Source organism: Oncorhynchus clarkii, chromosome 16 (assembly GCF_045791955.1).
Source record: "Oncorhynchus clarkii lewisi isolate Uvic-CL-2024 chromosome 16, UVic_Ocla_1.0, whole genome shotgun sequence".
In the NCBI taxonomy this organism is placed as follows: Eukaryota; Metazoa; Chordata; class Actinopteri; order Salmoniformes; family Salmonidae; genus Oncorhynchus; species Oncorhynchus clarkii.
The window spans coordinates 33,747,771-33,767,959 of NC_092162.1; positions in this window are offsets into that span (position 1 = coordinate 33,747,771).

Here is a 20,189-nt window from a genome sequence, read left to right on the forward strand (position 1 = left end):
AAAGATAGGCTCCTTTTGTAGGGCTAGCCTCTCCACTCAGAACAATTAACCCTAATTAATTAAGCAATTACCTCGTCAAACCTACATTTTCCATTAACTAAACATACTAAAGGTAAACTACATTGCAACACGTTTTTAAACAATATCACCACATAACATTTACAACATTACATCACTACTGACAGTGTCTTTCAATATGCCCATTTACATGAATGAACCATTCGGGACAGGCACTACAAAGTCATCCCATTCCCTTAGCTCGGGTCCTTATCCAGCATACCCGGAAGCTACAGAGAGAGAGAGAGAGGAAACAAACAAACAAACAATGCGCTCATCCACAACATAGATAAGTATAATACATATTACTTATATTAAATATGAACATTGACATAAGTGTGCAATGTATGTACTAAGACAGAAGTTTGCAATGTAAGCCAGTGACGGACTTCTACGTCACAGTATCCAATTGACCACCAGACATTCTTCAAAGAACTCGGTTGGGCAACACGGCCTTCCATCTACCACCAACCTACCGCAGCTCAGAGTAAATATTTATTGCATTTTCCTTTTCCAAATGGGCAGTAATTTAGAATGCATAAGATACTGTATTTATGATAGCACAGCTTCGGCCTTTGTTCCTCAGCCTTCCCCTTTTCTTTTGTGTAACAAGCTATCATATCTGTTTCGCCCGCTAGGGACGTTTTCCTTTATGACGTCATTTCTAATCAAGTTATGATTTAAGTATGTGTATGTGTAATTCTGTGTGATTAGTTAGGTATTTAGTAAATAAATAATTCAACCCAATTTTGTATTGCTGATCCAAATTGTTAGCCAGGGTAACCAAGAATGTTCAACTTTCAGATGACTGAATAAAGATGATGATTGATATTGGCTGCTATTGATGTAAAATATTACTAGGTCTTTAAGAGTTTATTCGGAAGATAACAGCTCTATAAATATTATTGTGTGGTGTCCGACTCTCTAGTTAATTACATTTACATGATTAGCTCAATCAGGTGATATTAATTACGGAGAAATTATTTTATAGAATAGCATGTCATATCACTTAATCCGGCATAGCCAAAGACATGACATAATTGGAGCCCCCTGATAGGAATCTAAAATAGAATGACGCTTTCATTTTGATTCAGCCTGTATAAAATTGAAAAACAGATTACATAATATACCAAGTTTATTACACATTTTTGGAGTGGTAGACAAGCATTATTGGGTGTGTGTGTGCTGATCCTCAACACTGGGGCCCCACAAGGGTGCGTTCTGAGCCCTCTCCTGTACTCCCTGTTCACCCACGACTGCGTGGTCACGCACGCCTCCAACTCAATCATCAAGTTTGCGGACGACACAACAGTGGTAGGCTTGATTACCAACAACGATGAGACGGCCTACAGGGAGGAGGTGAGGGCCCTCGGAGTGTGGTGTCAGGAAAATAACCTCACACTCAACGTCAACAAAACTAAGGAGATGATTGTGGACTTCAGGAAACAGCAGAGGGAACACCCCCCTATCCACATCGATGGAACAGCAGTGGAGAGGGTAGTAAGTTTTAAGTTCCTCGGCGTACACATCACAGACAAACTGAATTGGTCCACCCACACAGACAGGATCGTGAAGAAGGCGCAGCAGTGCCTCTTCAACCTCAGGAGGCTGAAGAAATTCGGCTTGTCACCAAAAGCACTCACAAACTTCTACAGATGCACAATCGAAAGCATCCTGGCGGGCTGTATCACCGCCTGGTACGGCAACTGCTCCGCCCACAACCGTAAGGCTCTCCAGAGGGTAGTGAGGTCTGCACAACGCATCACCAGGGGCAAACTACCTGCCCTCCAGGACACCTACACCACCCGATGTCACAGGAAGGCCATAAAGATCATCAAGGACAACAACCACCCGAGCCACTGCCTGTTCACCCCGCTATCATCCAGAAGGCGAGGTCAGTACAGGTGCATCAAAGCTGGAACCGAGAGACTGAAAAACAGCTTCTATCTCAAGGCCATCAGACTGTTAAACAACCACCACTAACATTGAGTGGCTGCTGCCAACACACTGACTCAACTCCAGCCACTTTAATAATGGGAATTGATGGGAAGTGATGTAAAATATATCACTAGCCACTTTAAACAATGCTACCTAATATAATGTTTACATACCCTACATTATTCATCTCATATGTATATACTGTACTCTATCATCTACTGCATCTTTATGTAATACATGCATCACTAGCCACTTTAACTATGCCACTTTGTTTACATACTCATCTCATATGTATATACTGCACTCAATACCATCTACTGTATCTTGACTATGCCGCTCTGTACCATCACTCATTCATATATCTTTATGTACATATTCTTTATCCCCTTACACTTGTGTCTATAAGGTAGTAGTTTTGGAATTGTTAGCTAGATTACTTGTTGGTTATTACTGCATTGTCGGAACTAGAAGCACAAGCATTTCGCTACACTTGCTACTGCTAACCATGTGTATGTGACAAATACAATTTGATTTGCTGAAGATTCCCCCGCCTCCGTGTTCTCTGACGTAGTCAGTGGGTAACGTAAGCGAACACATTTCTGTGTGAGGGTTCAGAAAGCTAATTATAGAAATCTGAGAAATAGAGCGTTTGGCCAAACGCAGGGCTATTTCTGCCTGGCTCGTTTCAGACGGGAGTAGGCTCGGTCATTATTAATTTCTCGAGCGAGGACAAAGAGCCAGCCGATTGAAATTCAGGAGATATAAGCTTGACCAGCGATATATATCTCTGTCTCTCTCGTGAGTAGACCAAGGCGCATTTCGTTGTTGCCGCGTGTTCCGGTTAAAACATCGTAAAAAAAACGCTGTAAAGGGTTTGAACATAATACGTTATCAGTAAAACCTTTCCCTTGGCAAGGGAATCATATGTGCTGCATTTTCAGGCACAAATGAGTCTTTAGTTTGCATGCTAAAGCTAACAAGGGAAAATAGCTCATTTGTTTTCTTGTGCTACGTTGAAACTCCTCTGCCTTGCAGAACGGAAGTTCCGCCCCGGGTAGTTCCGTTTGATTTCAGTGTGTGTGCCCTAATATATTCGTTCATGAAGAATTATTCAGGTCACACTCAAGTCATTACTTATGATATCCAGACGGATATTATGTCTTATCCAATTGAACTAATAAGTATAAATCTGGCAATTTACATTCTGAAATAGATATTTTAAATAATATCCAAATTGATGAGTTTTCTAAATAAGACATTATCAACTTTTAACAAACTAACCTAGATGAAGCAACTTCTCTGGTTAATTAGTTTAATTCCCAAATAGCCTATACAGGTCTGATTTATAATTTAATGGATAAATCAGTAAAATTTGTTTTTTTGCAAAACCATTCGGTAATCCAGTACCGACAGAAGCCCCGCCCAGCTCGAATCCCATGTGGTTTTGGCCTTAGGGAGAAGTGCCACAGTGTTGAATGTTCCCAACATTTGATCTACTGTTTACACTTATGATATCCAATCAATGGAGATTGTATGGATTATCGTCTCATTCAATTTAATAAGTTAAATTGTTGAACTTAACTTAATGTTCTTCCAATCAAATGAGAAACGTTTAAACTTCTCATATTAACCTAGATGAAGAAACTTCTCAGGTTAATTAAAGTTTATTACCCAGATAGCCTACCCAGGTAGGATTAATCATTGGCATTGATTAATTAATTCAATTTTGCAAATTCCTTCACGTCCAACTTCCACATTACTGGTACAGTACTGATAGTTTGTCAACATCTATAAATAGATTAAACTTGTCTTTGCAGCTTCCAATGAATTCCAAACCCAAACTTTGAAAAAAAAAATAGGAACATTTTTCCTCTAAATTTTTCTAATAATGTGCAAGCTATCAAAGGTGTTTACCACTCCTCCGCTAATTAGTGAACCTCCGCCCATAAAAGGATTGATCTCTGACCTCAGCAGCGATACCAACCCTAATTATGCCATTAGCAAAGAAACTGCCGAAATTGCGAACGCTCTCAAATCAACCCTCAGACACAGGCTTTGTGACGGTTCTCCCCACTTTTGCACTGATGTATCGCCATAAAAATGTGGCATCGGTCCAATACCACAGTGCACAGCTGAAGCACGTGCCAGACATGGCTAACATGAGGGGACAGGTGGAGAGAACTGAGCAACTATTTACAAAAGCAGGAAATGAAAACATTATGTTAGTCGAGGAACTGCGTTTGCAATCTGAACAATTAAAAGTAATTGCAAATACTTATGACGATGAACGAGCACAAACTCTTCAACAAAATCGTTGTCTCCAGGAACAACTCGATTTAGCCAAAACTAAATATGATGTAGTCCACTCCAAACTAGATAAATCTGTTGTTATCTACAAACAGGAGCGCGCAATTTGATAACATGCAAGCAGTTTTGTTGAACGTTACTCAGAGTAACATGGTTCTACTCAAAATTCTGCAGTACAAAGACAATCAATTGATGAACACAATGACCAAGTTGGATGACAAATCGGCAGAACTCATTGAAGTCACTGACCAAATGAATCATGAGAGAACTCAGGTGATGAAGATGGAAATCCTGATTTCTAAGCAAGCGGAAGAAATCTCATCATTGAATCTCTCGCTCTGTACTCAAGACCTCTATCTGCAAACAATGACAGATAAGTTTGAGACCGAAACTCACGTGTCCAAAATCAGCACTCTAAGCGCTCAAGCGGACTCTGCAATGAAGCAGAATACCACCCTTAGGTACCATCTGGAGGAAGTCCAGAATGGTTACGCTCTACAGAGTGACTAAGCAACCGGAGCCCGGTACTCAAAGGAGTGAAGACGATAGGTTTCAGACATTGCCTCCATTAAGTGTCCCTCAGTCTTCTCCTCTTGGCCATTCGGCACTGAGTAATATGGTGAGTCTTGGCCAACAAAGCCAAAGCTTGGCTTCTCCTCTTGGCCTTTCGGCCCCACTTTCCCCACAGGATGAAGCCGACCCTCTCCGCCCGCTTGACGCGGAATACCTTGACAAACTTGTCAAGAATTTCCCCACCTTTGACCCCGTCCCAGGTCAGCCAAACGATACTGAAACGTTATTAGCTGACAGAGGACACGTTGGATGGCTACCCGAACGCTACGGGTTCTGACAGGGTTTACCTGTTGAAGCGAACATCGAATAGACACGTGACCAGGTTCATTCGCCCACAACAGCAAAACGCGCTAAATGACTACGCTAAACTTGCAACAGCTTTGAAATTAGTAGTCAGCGGTTCTGCGACTCACAAACACAATAGCTCACTGGCTAACACGGTCAAACAAGCTCGGAATGAACACCCACAAGCTTACTATCATAGGCTTCGTTCAGCTTACTTTGGCCTAGTCACTGAAACAGGCATGGAAGACCTGTTACCATTTAAAAAATGTTCCTGTTGAACATGTATCCTATCTTCATTACCTACTTGGGCCCTGCAGCCCACATTGGCTTGCCTATCTAAAACTCAGAGAGCTTGCAAGTACAGCTTTTGAGGCATCAAAAGTTCGCAACGCTAAGAGCCCTGACCACTCGGTTTTGAAGTTTGACCAGGAGCACTCACTCCAGTTAGAGGGTGCATTATCAGGTATTGGAGTGTTAAGAGATGACGCACAACAACAGTTTCTACCACGAAACCATGATTCCAATAACCTCCGCGGTCTAAATAACTAAAATACGTCGCCATCAAAACGACAACCGCTACAATCGACCTGTTCACTACGTTCCTGCACCCAACCTACACAGCGTCAGAGCACAAGGGTAACAAAGAGTTGAAGGGAGATCAAAACGTAGACCAATGTTCTCCAGAAGATCCACTACTTGAAGAACTAAAGCAAGAAACACTTGAATAAAGGGTAAAAGATAAGTCACAAGGACTAGACAGGGAATTACCGGACACCTGGTCCGCAGGAATTAACACCCATAGCAAGGACGTTAAAATTCAAATCTCTCCCGCTCTCTCTCTCTCTCTCTCTCGAGACCCTATCCAGGGCCGGCTTGATCAAGAAACAAGCCCACGGGCTTTGTCTATAGACTCTGATACAAAAGTTGCGAAGAAAAAGGTCAAACGCTTCGTTAAAGCCAAGCCCACTCAAAATCTGAAAAGTCGATCTGCTTCCACCTTGAACAGAATTGACACATCACGTCGTTGCGAACGACCACTCCACTTTGTATGGAATATGTCCACTAAACACGAATCGAAACGCCCATACCTGGAAACAGTCCTGGAGGACTGCTTAACTTGTCATGCGCTAATTGATTCGGGTGCGACAATATCACTCATCTCTCAAACATTGTTTGATGATCTAAAAAGGGCTTTGAAGCAAACTAAACGTTGGTTAAAAGTGGAACGATGCCACACTACACTTCGAGGGGTCACTCAGACTACCTCGCCTCTCACATTGAGAGTCATGCTGAAACTACACTTCCAGGACGTATCGCTCGTTCACCCTGTGTATGTTACCAGCCTCAACTGTACCCCTGCTACTTGGAGCAGACTTGATGGATCAGTTACTCCCATTGATGGATTGGAAAACCAACCAGGTGTGGTCACAGGCTACAGTGCCTTCTCCACCGACCACACTGTCTTCCTCTTATGCTGCAACGCAGTCATTCACGAGGGGTATCTGTCAAATGCACCCCTTGGGAAAAAGACGTTTAGAAACCTCTTGTTGCAGAATCCGATCCAAGGAGATATTACGATATCTCGACACATTCCATCAGCCAATCTGATTGACAATTCTTGTCATGATTTCGAGCCAGCTGTCTCCGTGAATGAGCAACTTCCCTCCTCCTTGCATTCGTGCAATACGGTAGTTGAGATGAACTTCTCTTGCCCTTCAGACACTTCCGCAAGCACTGCGGCTGTCTCAGCAAGAAACATCGATGCGCAGAGTATACTCTGCTTCCGATGATACACCTTCTGCTTCGTGGGGGACTGTCAACCCTTCCAATGACACTGCTGGCGTCAAGTCCAGCAACTGACCCGATGACTCCCACTGGTGAAACACTTTGCGATATCACAGACCGATATCCTCGTCTCAGTTTGCAGGTACTGAAGAGGGTGCCACATGCGGACGTGGTGCTGACTGACAGACCTCGACAACCACTGAGGGTGTTGAAGCACAAACACCAGGAGATTTGGTTGAAAGGTTACAGCCACTCTCATAACGCGGCCACTGACAACTCGTACATAGGGTCCGAACTTTTTGTTTGCGCCTCGGATACCAACACCACCTGCTGGTGGGGGGGTCCCGAGACACAAAGGGGGTGAATAGTAACCCAGACCCATGATCGAGGCCGGTGGGGGGTCGATACTACGGACAACACCGTACGAGGCCGCCAGAGCATAAATCAAATCTAGTTGTAAACTCCCCTTTGAGAACAGTGAGGAGCAGACAGGCCCCTAGACAGGGATTATCTTAGAACACATCTAAGATAGTACTGAGGTGTACCACACTGGTCGTAAAGCAAGTCCAGTGGACTTGTCCACCTCCAAAACAAATGGCAACAATAATCATTCCTTGCCATGTGTAGTAGCCAGAACAAGACAACTAGTAAAATTCTCTAATCATGTATTACTGTAGGATAACATTTCAGAATAAATTGGTAGGACAACTGGACCCATTGAGTGCCAGTACCAATACCACAGTCAGTCCAGCAACACTCAGTAAGAGGATTAGTAACCTCACGAGTTAAATTGCTATTGATAATATCAACATAGGAGTCCCTCAGAGTGCAACACGGGGAAGGGAATCTCCATTGCACTCTTCCAATGGTTACACACGCCACTAATAAATAGAACCCTCCGTTCAGGAGAAAAGTTATTAGAAGTCATGAACCACGATCACACCACGTACCACATCTCTAATACTTAGAGTACTTCCTCCATGAAGTTAGCTCCTCCGTGGATAACATAGCTATGAATTCTACTTCTTCATACCTACCTCCACTACAATAGCAGAAGACAGAGACTGGTAGTAAAACTACTATAGACTCCCTCGACACCAATTCTGACTGACCTCCAGGCAACAACTTGAAAATGACCTGACTACGTCAGACTCATTCTGAACAAGTTGTAATCTGCCAGGATACTTGGTTTCCTTCCCTTGACATGTGCGCTTGCGTAAGCATAAACGCACATGCACAACGGAACATCCAATTAGGATTTATTCTAGGATCACTTAGGGGTCTGAGCAAAATACCAGCCTTAGTAAAGTTGAACATTTATTTTGAGGCCTTTAACTCTACAGCTACAGTACTCACCAGTTTTCTTCTCAGTTGTCCATAGGTCATCCCTGTAGACTGCCCAAAACTAGTGCCTTACAGCTGTAGACTTATCATATAGTTATCAACTTAGGATAGTACCCTAAGCAACACCCCGCAAATTAGGAAAGCCCTAGATATGACATTAGACAATGCCATGATAGGGTTATTTGGCCAAGACTGTGGACGTAGATAGAATACAGTCGAATTAGATGATTAAGGGGGCATAACTATAGTTTGTTTTGTTAATGCTTTCATTCATTTTGTTTCATTTTCTTCGGCACATAGAAAGTGATAGAGCCAAAAACAACTTCCACATACAACCATCAGTTAGTGCCACAACGCCGCTCATTTGGGAGGAAATTTCATGAGTGTGTGTGCGTTGTTAACATCTGTCTAAGTTACTGCCCAGATCTTCCAGTCTGGACGACCAGACGACGGGTCCGGAACGGCGATCCCAATCCAGACATCCGCTGCCGAGCCATGGAGCGGACTTCTTCATTTGCAGACACCCTACCCGGGTCGACCACCAGAGGGGGGACTGCAACGGCGATCCCAATCTGGACATCCGCTGCCGAGCCATGGAGCGGACTTCATTCGCAGAAACACTACCCGGGTCGACCACCAGATGAGGACCACAACGATGGTCCACAACCAGGGCAACCCACGGTCATTTTTATGTTGGTTTGCAACATGCAGGTTGGCCTGACAGTCATAAATACCTCTTCCCCCCCCTTTACTAATAAACTAAACTAAGCATGAATCTCCAACGGACAGGTGTGTATAATGTATGGCCAATCTCCTGATTTCACTGTGTGTGTGTGTGTGTGTGTGTGTGTGTGTGTGTGTGTGTGTGTGTGTGTGTCCTCCCTTCAAACACAGGTTATTATCCACAGCAAAGCAATACTTCTGAAACATGTTATTATCCCTTTCTCTAATGGAATCATTTCTGACATACTATTTGACACACTGCACTGTACTTTATGGGAAGTTATGTCAGCTAAATCAGATGGGGTTACTTTATTTTAGTGAAATGGGCTACAACATGAATGCACAGCGTCCTTCATTAACATTTAGGTCAGTAGTAAGCCACAGGCATTAGCTGTAGATAGCCTAAACCCCACTGCTTACTGGTTCTCATCTATATGGGAATGCTTTATGATTGTTATCTCGTTCATCTGCATGCTTTTCGTGTCCCTCCTACTGTATATGACAAGATCAATGTCCATCAACCCAAGAAGCACTTTCAGGCATCAATCTAGACCTAATGGTTGGAGAAGAGAGGCTCTACAATAGTCTGTGACAAGGATCAAACTGGCACCAAGTATTCCAAACAAGCTATGTTTCACGATGCATAAACAATGCATCGTCCTCGACCTAGTGTCTTCATATTGCATAACCCATGACAACATCGACTAAGCACATTTCTAAACGTTCAGGTGTTGGAATGACACATGAAAATATTGTTTACTTTACTGTATACCAGACCTGGGTTCAAATATTATTTGAAAATTTTTCAAATACTTTATCTGTGGTGCTTGATAGAGCTTGTCTGGCTTAATGGACCAATAGAACAGTCCCAGAATTGCAAACCCCATCCATTTGGTACTCTGTACAGGCTAAAGCAAAAGCTTAAAGCATTTGAGAGATTTAAAATAGTATTTGAACTCAAGCCTGCTGTATACCTGTTGTAAATAAAATATGAACATTTTATAGGGGGAAAAACTCTAATAGACAATGTATGTGTAATCCATAGAATGCCACTATATAAAGACTAAAAGCTCTCACCAGGCTTTCCAGTCAGTGTGTACATTGTTCACTTCCCGGATCTGTCTTTACTGTGATCACAAGTGGTTTCGTCACGAAATAGGAGGGTAGACACCCTCCAACTTATGCACCTTCTTTTATACTCTTTATGGAAGAAAATGATCAAACATACTCATAATGGTTTAGCCAACCTACTACAAATGTGAGCATGATTTAAATTTCTTTGCATTGGAAATTAATACAAATATTTAATTTCTACCATCTTTGTTACACTTTGTATGACTTTTAGCTTGTTGTTTCCCTTAAGTGGGAGAATGGGAGGAAGAAGTGTGGCACAATAATAGCGTACATCTATCCTGGTCCCAAACAGTGCATCAGTGTTAAATGACACTCATTTACCAAGTTTGAAAACAAGCCTTACAGTAGTATGAACTGGAGTTAGGTCATGGATCCCCATCTAGTGGACATATGTGGCACGGTCTAGTCCTAGGGCTCTATTCAATCTGTAAAGCTGAAGCGCTACAGATCCTGCGATAGACATGTAAAGGAAGTTTCCGATTGAGCCGACATATGCAGCGTTTACTGTGAATGCAGTCTCCGCTAAAGCGAGAATTGCATTTCCATCATGCTGTAGAGCTGAACCTCCACGATGCAGGTTGAACAGAGCCCTTAATCAAAAATGTGTATTTCATGGTATTGACTAAAAACTGGAAAAGCAGGCCATTCATTTAATTCCAGATCATCATTATTTTCTAATCTAAGAAAAACGTTAACATATATATTTTTTGTCAACTTCAGCATCCACAAACCCTTTTCCTGTTCCATTAAGTATTTGTATGTTTATTAGATAAAGAGAGATATAGAGGAGAGTGTGCTGAAATAGCAGTGGACCAGATTCAAACCCATGCTTCAGCTGTGCACTGGCGGCAGCAGCCTAGGCAAGGGTTATCAAGCTTTGATTATTTGAATCAGCTGTGTTGTTGAGCCCCCAGAACTGAGTGGGAAACCCTGGCCTAGACTGCTAGACCACCCCTAGGTCACAGTTCATTTTAGTCATTTCTGTATATCGCCATACGTTGGTTCAGCATTCTGTTCATAGTACACCTCCAAAGCGATGCTCTTTTATATCCATATGAGTGCCCACTGTCCAGGGTGTATCTTGTGCTTTGAAACAGTTTAGATATACAATGATATCAACATCTTTGTTACATCATTATTGATTGATACCTTAGTTTACACCATCTAGTCCAGTCTGATAATGCCTGACATTTTTTCTCCTTATATACAAGCTGTAATCATACAGCCTCTCAAACTAGTGACAACGAAATTGCCTAAAGAGCGGTAAATAAGACTAAAATTGTCAGGTGAAAACACATCAGACAAACAGCCAAATTTGTCCAAATCAGTTACGGTTGTTTGTGTATTGATGTTCCTATAGTATGTTCCTATATAGGACATTCAGTGGTTTTGCCCTGTCACACATTACAAATATTATGTTGTGGTTACTCATACCTAGTGACTAAAGCCCCATTTCCATTGGCACTTTGAATTAGGGCCAAATTTGAGCTGGGTCGAGGGAAACTGGGGCCAATGCAGACTAATCCTAGACGTGTATAATAACACTCACAGCTTTCAAGGAAAACAAAGATCTAGGCGATGGATCTTACTTGTTACATGACTTTCATTTTTCATGTATTATCTCGTATGTCAAAGAGGTGGGGGAGTGTGACATTTTGTAAACAATCCCCTTTTGCTGTACTGTAAGTGACGCCATATTTTTTCTTACACAACCCATACAGATGGTTGTTTGGACATAGGAATTGAAACAACAGGTTTGGGACTCAAACAAAGTCAAATCAGGGTGGATGAATGCACAGAGGAAGGGGAACAGGCTAGGCAGCCCTGCTGACCCCCCCCCCCCAGCATTGACCATCTTAAACTGTTGACCAAAAAACATTGATTACTTAGAACTTCATTGAGTTCACAATGCACATTAGTGACATCTGCTGGTCAACAATAAATAGCAGGGTGTCATTTTCAGATCCGTTTTTGTCTATTCAATAAATGCCTACAGAAAGCTGCCAGTGGGGCTTTCCCATGGTACCATTACTTTCCCCCACTCTAGTCTTCTCTATAAGACTAGCTCTAGCCGCCTTCTTAAGACTAGTGGTACCGTTTTATGTTTAGTTTTACAGATTCATTTATATTGACTTACTGAAATTCAGTAAAACCGAAACCACCTGGATTCGGTCTTATGTAGCAACATTGGAATTTCTGTTTTTTACTTTTGATAAAAGTAGAGACTCAGAGGTACAAAATGGTATATCATACACTGCATTTGAGGAACAATGGGAAAGTGATTCTGCTTTGAAAGTTGATCCACTTGTAAACTCACTTTTGAGAACTGTCTTTCAATGTTTTGGTACTAGTATTGGAGAGCCCTTTGTCTACACCCATTCAGCATTGTTCACACCCTTTTAAGCCTTAGCCCCACCCATCTCTTTAAGGGTTGATCTGAGCGTTCTGTACTAAATTGCCAGCTACTTCCAGACGTCCAAGAGAGAACAGCTCACTGAACATTACTCCCCCTAGCAGAGCTGGTTACGCTGTTATGTTATCCAGAGCGTTGGTGACTGCAACTGTGGTGTCAGATGGTCCATTCGTAAATTCAGAGGATTTTGCATAAAGAGCGCACACTAGACGTTCTGACCGATAAGTAGGATTGTTCCGAAAGCTCTGACCTCACAACTACAGTCAAGCACCCAAGCTAACTGGCTAACATTGGCTAGCTACTTCCAGACACATAATAAGAGAACACCCCACTCTGACCATTTTACTCCCCCTAGCAGAGCTGGTTAGGCAGTTTTCATGTTATCCAGAGCGTTGGTGACTGTAACTGTGCTGCTGGCAACAATTGAATTACGCTTTGTTGCTGACGTTTACTAATAAACTAATAAATTGCCCAGAGTAAACTGCCTGCTACTCAGGCCCAGAAGCTAAGATATGCATATTATTAGTAGATATGGATAGAAAACACTCTTGAAGTTTCTAAAACTGTTTGAATGATGTCTGTGAGTTTAACAGAACTCATATGGCAGGAAAAAAACAGAGACAATAATCCAACCAGGAAGTGGGAAATCTGAGGTTTGTAGTTTTTCAACTCTTTGCCTATCCAAGATAGTGTAAATTTGGTCTGACTGCACTTCCCAAGGCTCCCACTAGATGTCAACAGTTTTTAGAACCTTGTTTGAGGCTTCTACTGTGAAGGAGGAGAGAATGAGAGCTGTTTCAACCAGAGGTCTGACTGAAGGCCATGAGCTGATCACCCGTGAGAGGTAGCTGCGTTCCATTGCATTTCTAAAGACAAAGGAATTCTCCGGTTGGAACATTATTGAAGATTTATGTTAAAAACATCCTAAAGATTGATTCTATACATCGTTTGACATGTTTCTACGAACTGTAATGGAACTTTTTGACTTTTTGTCTGGACCTAGTGCTTGCCCCTCATGAATTTGGATTTGTAAACTAAACGCACAAACTAAAAAGAGGTATTTGGACATAAATTATGGACTTTATCGAACAAAACAAACATTTATTGTGGAACTGGGATTTCTGGGAGTGCATTCTGATGAAGATCATCAAAGGTAAGTGAATATTTATAATGCTCTTTCTGACTTCTGTTGACTCCACAATATGGCGGGTATCTGTATGGCTTGTTTTTATGTCTGAGCGCTGTACTCATATTATTGCATGGTGTGCTTATTCCAAAATATTTTTTGAAATCTGACACAGCGGTTGCATTAAGGAGAAGTATATTTCCATGCATAACACTTGTATCTTTTATCAATGTTTTATTATGAGTATTTCTGTAAATTGATGTGGCTCTCTGCAAAATCACCGGATGTTTTGGAACTACTGAACATAACGTGCCAATGTAAACAGATTTTTTGATATAAATATGAACTTTATCGAACAAAACATACATGTTTTGTGTAACATGAAGTCCTATGAGTGTCATCTGATGAAGGTTAGTGATACATTTGATCTCTTTCTGCATTTTGTGACTCCTCTCTTTGACTGGAAAAATGGCTGTTTTTCTGTGACTAGGCGGTGACCTAACATAATCGTTTGGTGTGCTTTCACTGTAAAGCCTTTTTGAAATCGGACACTGTGGTGGGATTAACAACAAGTTTATCTTTAAAATGGTGTAAAATCCTTGTATGTTTGAGGAATTTTAATTATGAGATTTCTGTTTGAATTTGGAGCCCTGCACTTTCACTGGCTGTTGTCATATCGATCCCGTTAGCGGGATTTCAGCCGTACATTTTTTTAAGACATAGCTAGCTAAACAATGGACTATAGCTAGCTAAACAATGGACCATAGTCACAACTCATGACGTTACCAGCCTGCATGAATCTGCAGGTAGCTAACCAACCAGCTTCTATGGCTATAACTAGTCAAGCAAATGTGTGAGATACGAAGAATAAGATCATACACATAACGTTAGCTAGTGACCTAGCCAGCTCACGTTAGCTAGCTAACAGTACACTTGAAATGAAACCACTTTCTGTCAAAATTAGAAACGTGTAATATCTGAAAATGTAGCTAGCTAGACTATCTTACCAGTATACATCATGGCTGGATGCGTCTCCTGTCGGATGCCATGCATGGTTGCCCTTAGTTTGACGATGTAACCCAGAATGGTGTTTTCTCCATCTCCTTAGCTATCATACTTGAATTCCACTGATTTCAAAACTCTGTCCTCCAGAAAGTGGAGAGCATAAACATAACGTTAGCTAGTGAGCCAGCCAGCTAACGTTAGCTAGCTAACACTAAACTTTAACTTGACATTAGGTTTATGCAGTTTTACTACGTGATATATAGATATATATATATATACTTTTTTTTTAAACAGCGTTTGACATGATTACCTAGACATACTAACCAGATGCGTGCTATATGGCAGACCAATCCAAACTCATCTCTCCGCATGTCCAGCCCACTCATTATCTCAGCCAATAATGGGTAGCGGGAAGGTTGCTGACTTTTTCTGTGGCTAAACAGACTAGGCTCATAATTTAACAATTTTATTCGTATTTACAGATGGCATTCAAGTTTGATATTAAGGCACATGGAAGTTCACAAGTTCGAGAAGGCATTTCTGCCAAAAAACACATTTTGATAAACAAATATTTTTTACGTTCAAACAGCTCTCCTGTGAAATCTTGACTTGCGACATACGCCTAGTTTCCTGAATCGGGTCACAAATATACTGTATTTCAAAAGTGTCATTACAGTCAAAAGACCTGTAGACTGTTGAACGCCATTTTTCCCCTCTTCAGTCATTTTTGCATTTGGATAGATTTAGCCTTTTCTCCCCCCTCCTTGTCCTCCGACTTGATGAATGATGTCCCTGCCTTGTCCATCTGTGTTGTTTCCAGCTGTGTTGTCTCCCTCTAAGCACTACAGATAGCCAGAACAGAAGGAGGATTATAGATAGCCGTAATGTTAACATAAAGCTGAATATTGAAACAGGAGAAGACCGCCAAACAAAAACTTTTGTTGGCTTACACCTCAGTCATCAACCTGTACTTTGGTATAGTTCCCACATATTGAGCCTACCCTGTAGTCTTGTGGTAAGAGTTTCTGTTTTGAAGACACAAGGTTGGGTGTTCCATGATGGCTGAGCCATACCAAGTTTTTAGAAAATGTGACCGTTTGAGTCTGGCACTCAGCATTTAATATATTGCACAGTGATATTTTAAACACCATCCCCAGAAATCTGGCCTGTGTAGGATCTTCTAGGATGGCGTAGTGATCATTGCAGTTACCGTTCGCCACAAAGGTTGAGAGTTCAAGTCCCATCTGTGACCAATTCCCTACTGTTTAATGGTGTCAGTATACCTTCTAAATTCATGCAATTTAAATTGTTATGTTGTTTTACCTGAATGGACGGATGCTGGCGGTCTTGGGTACCGCAGTGATCACCCTGGGAAGAGTTGTCCTCTGGGGAAGAGCCATGCATGTCAAGTGACTGTTGCAACTGTCAGTAACGTTTCAGAAAGGAGTGAGTGTGTTGCTCTGCTATGTTTTAACTTAGTGGAATACTTACTTGTAGCCATGGCTTATAAACCATTTTCTACTTCCAATCTAAGGAGGGTAGATGTTAATGAGATTATTAAATATATAGTACAGACAAAATACAACCAACCGTCATTATCAGTACATAGTTCTGGTACGACAATCATACAGTAGCTACCTTTGTTGTTGATCCCTGGCCATGTCCTTTTAGTTTGTCTTGGGACTGGTGTAGGTTCTGGGAGGTAGGCCTTCAATTCCATGACTAGGCCTAAAGGCTAGATTAAATGAATGGGACAGAATGGGTATGAAAAGGAGATGAAAATAGCTAACGAAGATACCCAGAACAGTGGTTCCCCTATGATGGTAGTATGGGTGGAAAATGGCATGGTTTTAGAGGCCGTCTTGGCCACAAACAATATTTAGCTGTGTTAAAGCAAAATTCCTGCAATTCTACACACTTTGCCATAAAGTGGAGAGTACGTTTTACAGTTTTAAAGCTAATTTCATGCAATTCTACACATTTTCCCATGGCTTATGTCGTGTTCCTATGCAATTTACATTTTTTTTTGTCATTTTTCAGACACTTATACAGAGCGACTTACAGTTGAGTGCACACATTTTTGTACTATCTGAGTGACTCAAACATTATAACAAAATCAATGGGCGCCCCATGCCATTTTTTAAAACATTTTTCATTCTCCCTTATTGTCTGTCTAGTTTTTATTTTGGGTATTGTTAGTTCTCAAATATGTTATTTAAAAATACACTACCATTCAAAGGTTTGGGTCACTTAGAAATGTCCTTGTTTTTGAAAGTAAAGCACAATGTTGATCCATTAAAATAACATAAAATTGATCAGAAATACATTGTAGATATTGTTAATGTTGTAAATGACTATTGTAGCTGGAAACGGCAGATTTTTAATGGAATATCTACATAGGCAAACAGAGGCCCATTATCAGCAACCATCACTTAGAGGCAATTAAACGGACCTTCTTTAAACTAGTTGAGTATCTGGAGCAACTGATCTGTGTCAGTTATCAGTTAATCTGACAATTCTATCACTTTTGGTTTTATTTACAACATTCAGCAAATTTAGGGCTTTCTATACAGTGGTCTATTGTAGGTGGGATATTTTACCCCTGTTTTATGTTACAACTGACTCACTATGATCAATAACACCCTTTTTCTTGAGTACTTTTAACAGAGCTGAGATCTACTTCAAAGTGCATTCACCCTATTGCTTACACCTATTCAGTTGTTTCGGATCTACACAAGTGCCTAGGATAAAGGGGTTAGGGTTTCCTTCTGGACAGGTCCTAATAAGCACATGTCCTAAGGCAGAGGTGTCAAACATATGGCAGGGGGGGATTTTTTGTTAGATCATTTAGGGGTGTTGTAACTGTTGCCAAATAGTTATATTAACATATATTGCTAAGAATGTGAGTAGTGTGACTCCCCTAGCAGGTCTCAAACCCAGGCCACCAGCACCAATGACAAATGTCCTGAACACTGTCCTAATAAGGGATATCCCTAGGGCATGTGCTTATTGGGCCAGTATAGTTAGGCCCTGTCCAGATGTAAATCCTAACGCCTTTTCCCTAGGCCCTTGTGTAGATCTGAAACAACAACTGGATAGATGTAAATAATAGGGTGAATGCACTTTGAAGTAAATCTCAGCTCTGTTAAAAGTACACTCAAGAAAATAGTGATTCAGGGGTAACATTAAAACAGGGCTGTATGCCCCACCAACATTAGACAACTATACAAAAAATTGCTGAAATAAGTAAATAAAATCAATGATGAGAAAATAGTCCGATTCTCTCATCATTGGTGGCGTAGCGGGGCGGTCGGAATGAGGTTGTGAGTTCAAATCCTTGGGGAGCACATGTTGAATAATAATTACTGTACAAATTAACATGCACAATTTAATAATGTACTACATGTAAGTTGAAAACACTATGTTAAAAGCATTGTTTGTGTGAGTGTACCTAACCTTGCCAACAGAGAGCTGTTAATGGATTAGTGGTTCATCAATCAGATCCTTGATGGGCTGGGCCACAGTAAACAGGGTTGGTGAAACAATATTATTTTTGGAGGGGCCATCAGGCAACGTCCTGATGACTTATACACAGGAATGTTCCCATGAAACTTGTCTAGAACATTAATATCTTATATTCTGAGAACATGGCAACCATGTGCTGTGTATGTTTGGTGGGACGTAGATGGAATATTCTCCTAACCCACAGAAAACTGGGCAACGTTCCCACGAAACATGTCTAGAACATTATCTTATATTATGGAAAAACCAAAAACCAGTAGACACTTGGCCCTTTATTAAATGAGTTTGACACCCCTGGCCTAGTGTCTGCTAGTTTTTGTTTTTTCCTTTCATTAAGACCTAGACAGCCAGGTGAGGGGAGTTCCTTACTAATCAGTGGCCTTAATTCATCAATCAAGGAGAAGGGAGGAGCGAAAACATGCAGACACTCAGCACTCCATGGAACGAGTTTGACACATGATGTAGGTGGACATTTAAATGCTACTGCAGCGAGAATAACACATTTCAATTCCTGCACAGCCACAACATAACATAACAGCATGCATTTATATTACTGTTGTTTGTAAAACTATGTTTTTTAATGCAAATTCTACTTCGGGCCGGTTTCCCAGACAGATTAGCCTAAATCTAATCCTCGACTAAAAAATCATGCTCAATGGAGAATCTCCAAAATGCTCCTCAGCAATCCACCTCAGTGTAGACCCTGAAACCTTCTAAAACTCCACAGTACAAAGAAATGTCAACTACTGGTCCTGAATCAGTTAAAGGAACCGTGCAGAGTTCCCCTGGGTGACTGTACACACCGTCAGTGTGCATCTTCTGGTAGACGACCAGCTTAGTGAGAGGAATTCATTCTGTCTGTTTGTCTGTACAGGCGTAGAGGTAGTAAGGCCTTGGAGCTGCCGCCTTATACTCACACCCAGAGAGGGGTAAGGACCTGGAGCTTGGCAGCTCCCTCCTTCCATTCTAGGCATCCTCCCCAGCCGAAAGAGAAAGGACACAATCTATTGGATCTTGTGTCCACATCAAAAAGTAGCCTGAGTGTGTCTGTTAGTGATTTCATGCCAACTCCCTGTCCCTCATTGTCATCACAAACAAGAGCACTAACAGATCAGGGACCATTGTAATCAAAAAGGTCGTGCAAGTTGTCAAATACTGTAGCCTATCTTACAAGGAATTATGTATGCCAGGGCAAGCCTTTCCATTGCACATTCTATCATTGATTAGAGAAAAAGTTTTCAAGGCACTACATCTTATTTTACTCTTTGACCAGAGCCTACACATCTGGGTCGTGTCCAGTGGGAGAAAACACTTTGAAACAAGGAGGTTCTACCTGAACGTTTCCGTTAAGAAACACTCATTCTGATTTTCCATTGCCAAACAGAACATTTTGCCATAGTGTGCCTTTCTGAACATGACCCTGGTATTCCAGGTCTTGCTGATATAAAGCCCAATAGAAGCGGCTGGCCTTAAGGGCCACATTTGGGGTTACAAGAGAAATGCATGGACTTACAAGTACCATTACATTGTATTTTCATACATGTTCACCATGGCTATCATTGGGTGTGTGCCAGGTCATGTTTTTAGCTGTCACACTGTGCATCTCAGAGGATTGTTCCATATCAATGTGGTTCCTGAGAAGTTTAACACTTCTCCAGGCAACTCCCCCAAAAATAAATCATGACCTGGGACATCACCATTGACTGCTGTCACAGACGTATTAGACTTTCGACCTCATGGCCCTTATGGGCAACCGACCAAATAAGAAACTGACAACACTGTAGTGTACCTTCATCATTACAGTGCACTGTCTGCAAGGAAGAGTGAGCAGATAGCCAGCGTCGTTTGAGAGATATGTCACTGGTGAGGAAATGCACATGACAAAAACAAAACGATGCCTTCATACAAACATTGGTTGCTTTATTGCACAAGGTTGTTGGTTATGAGAATACACAAAACAAAGTGATTTGACAGCAT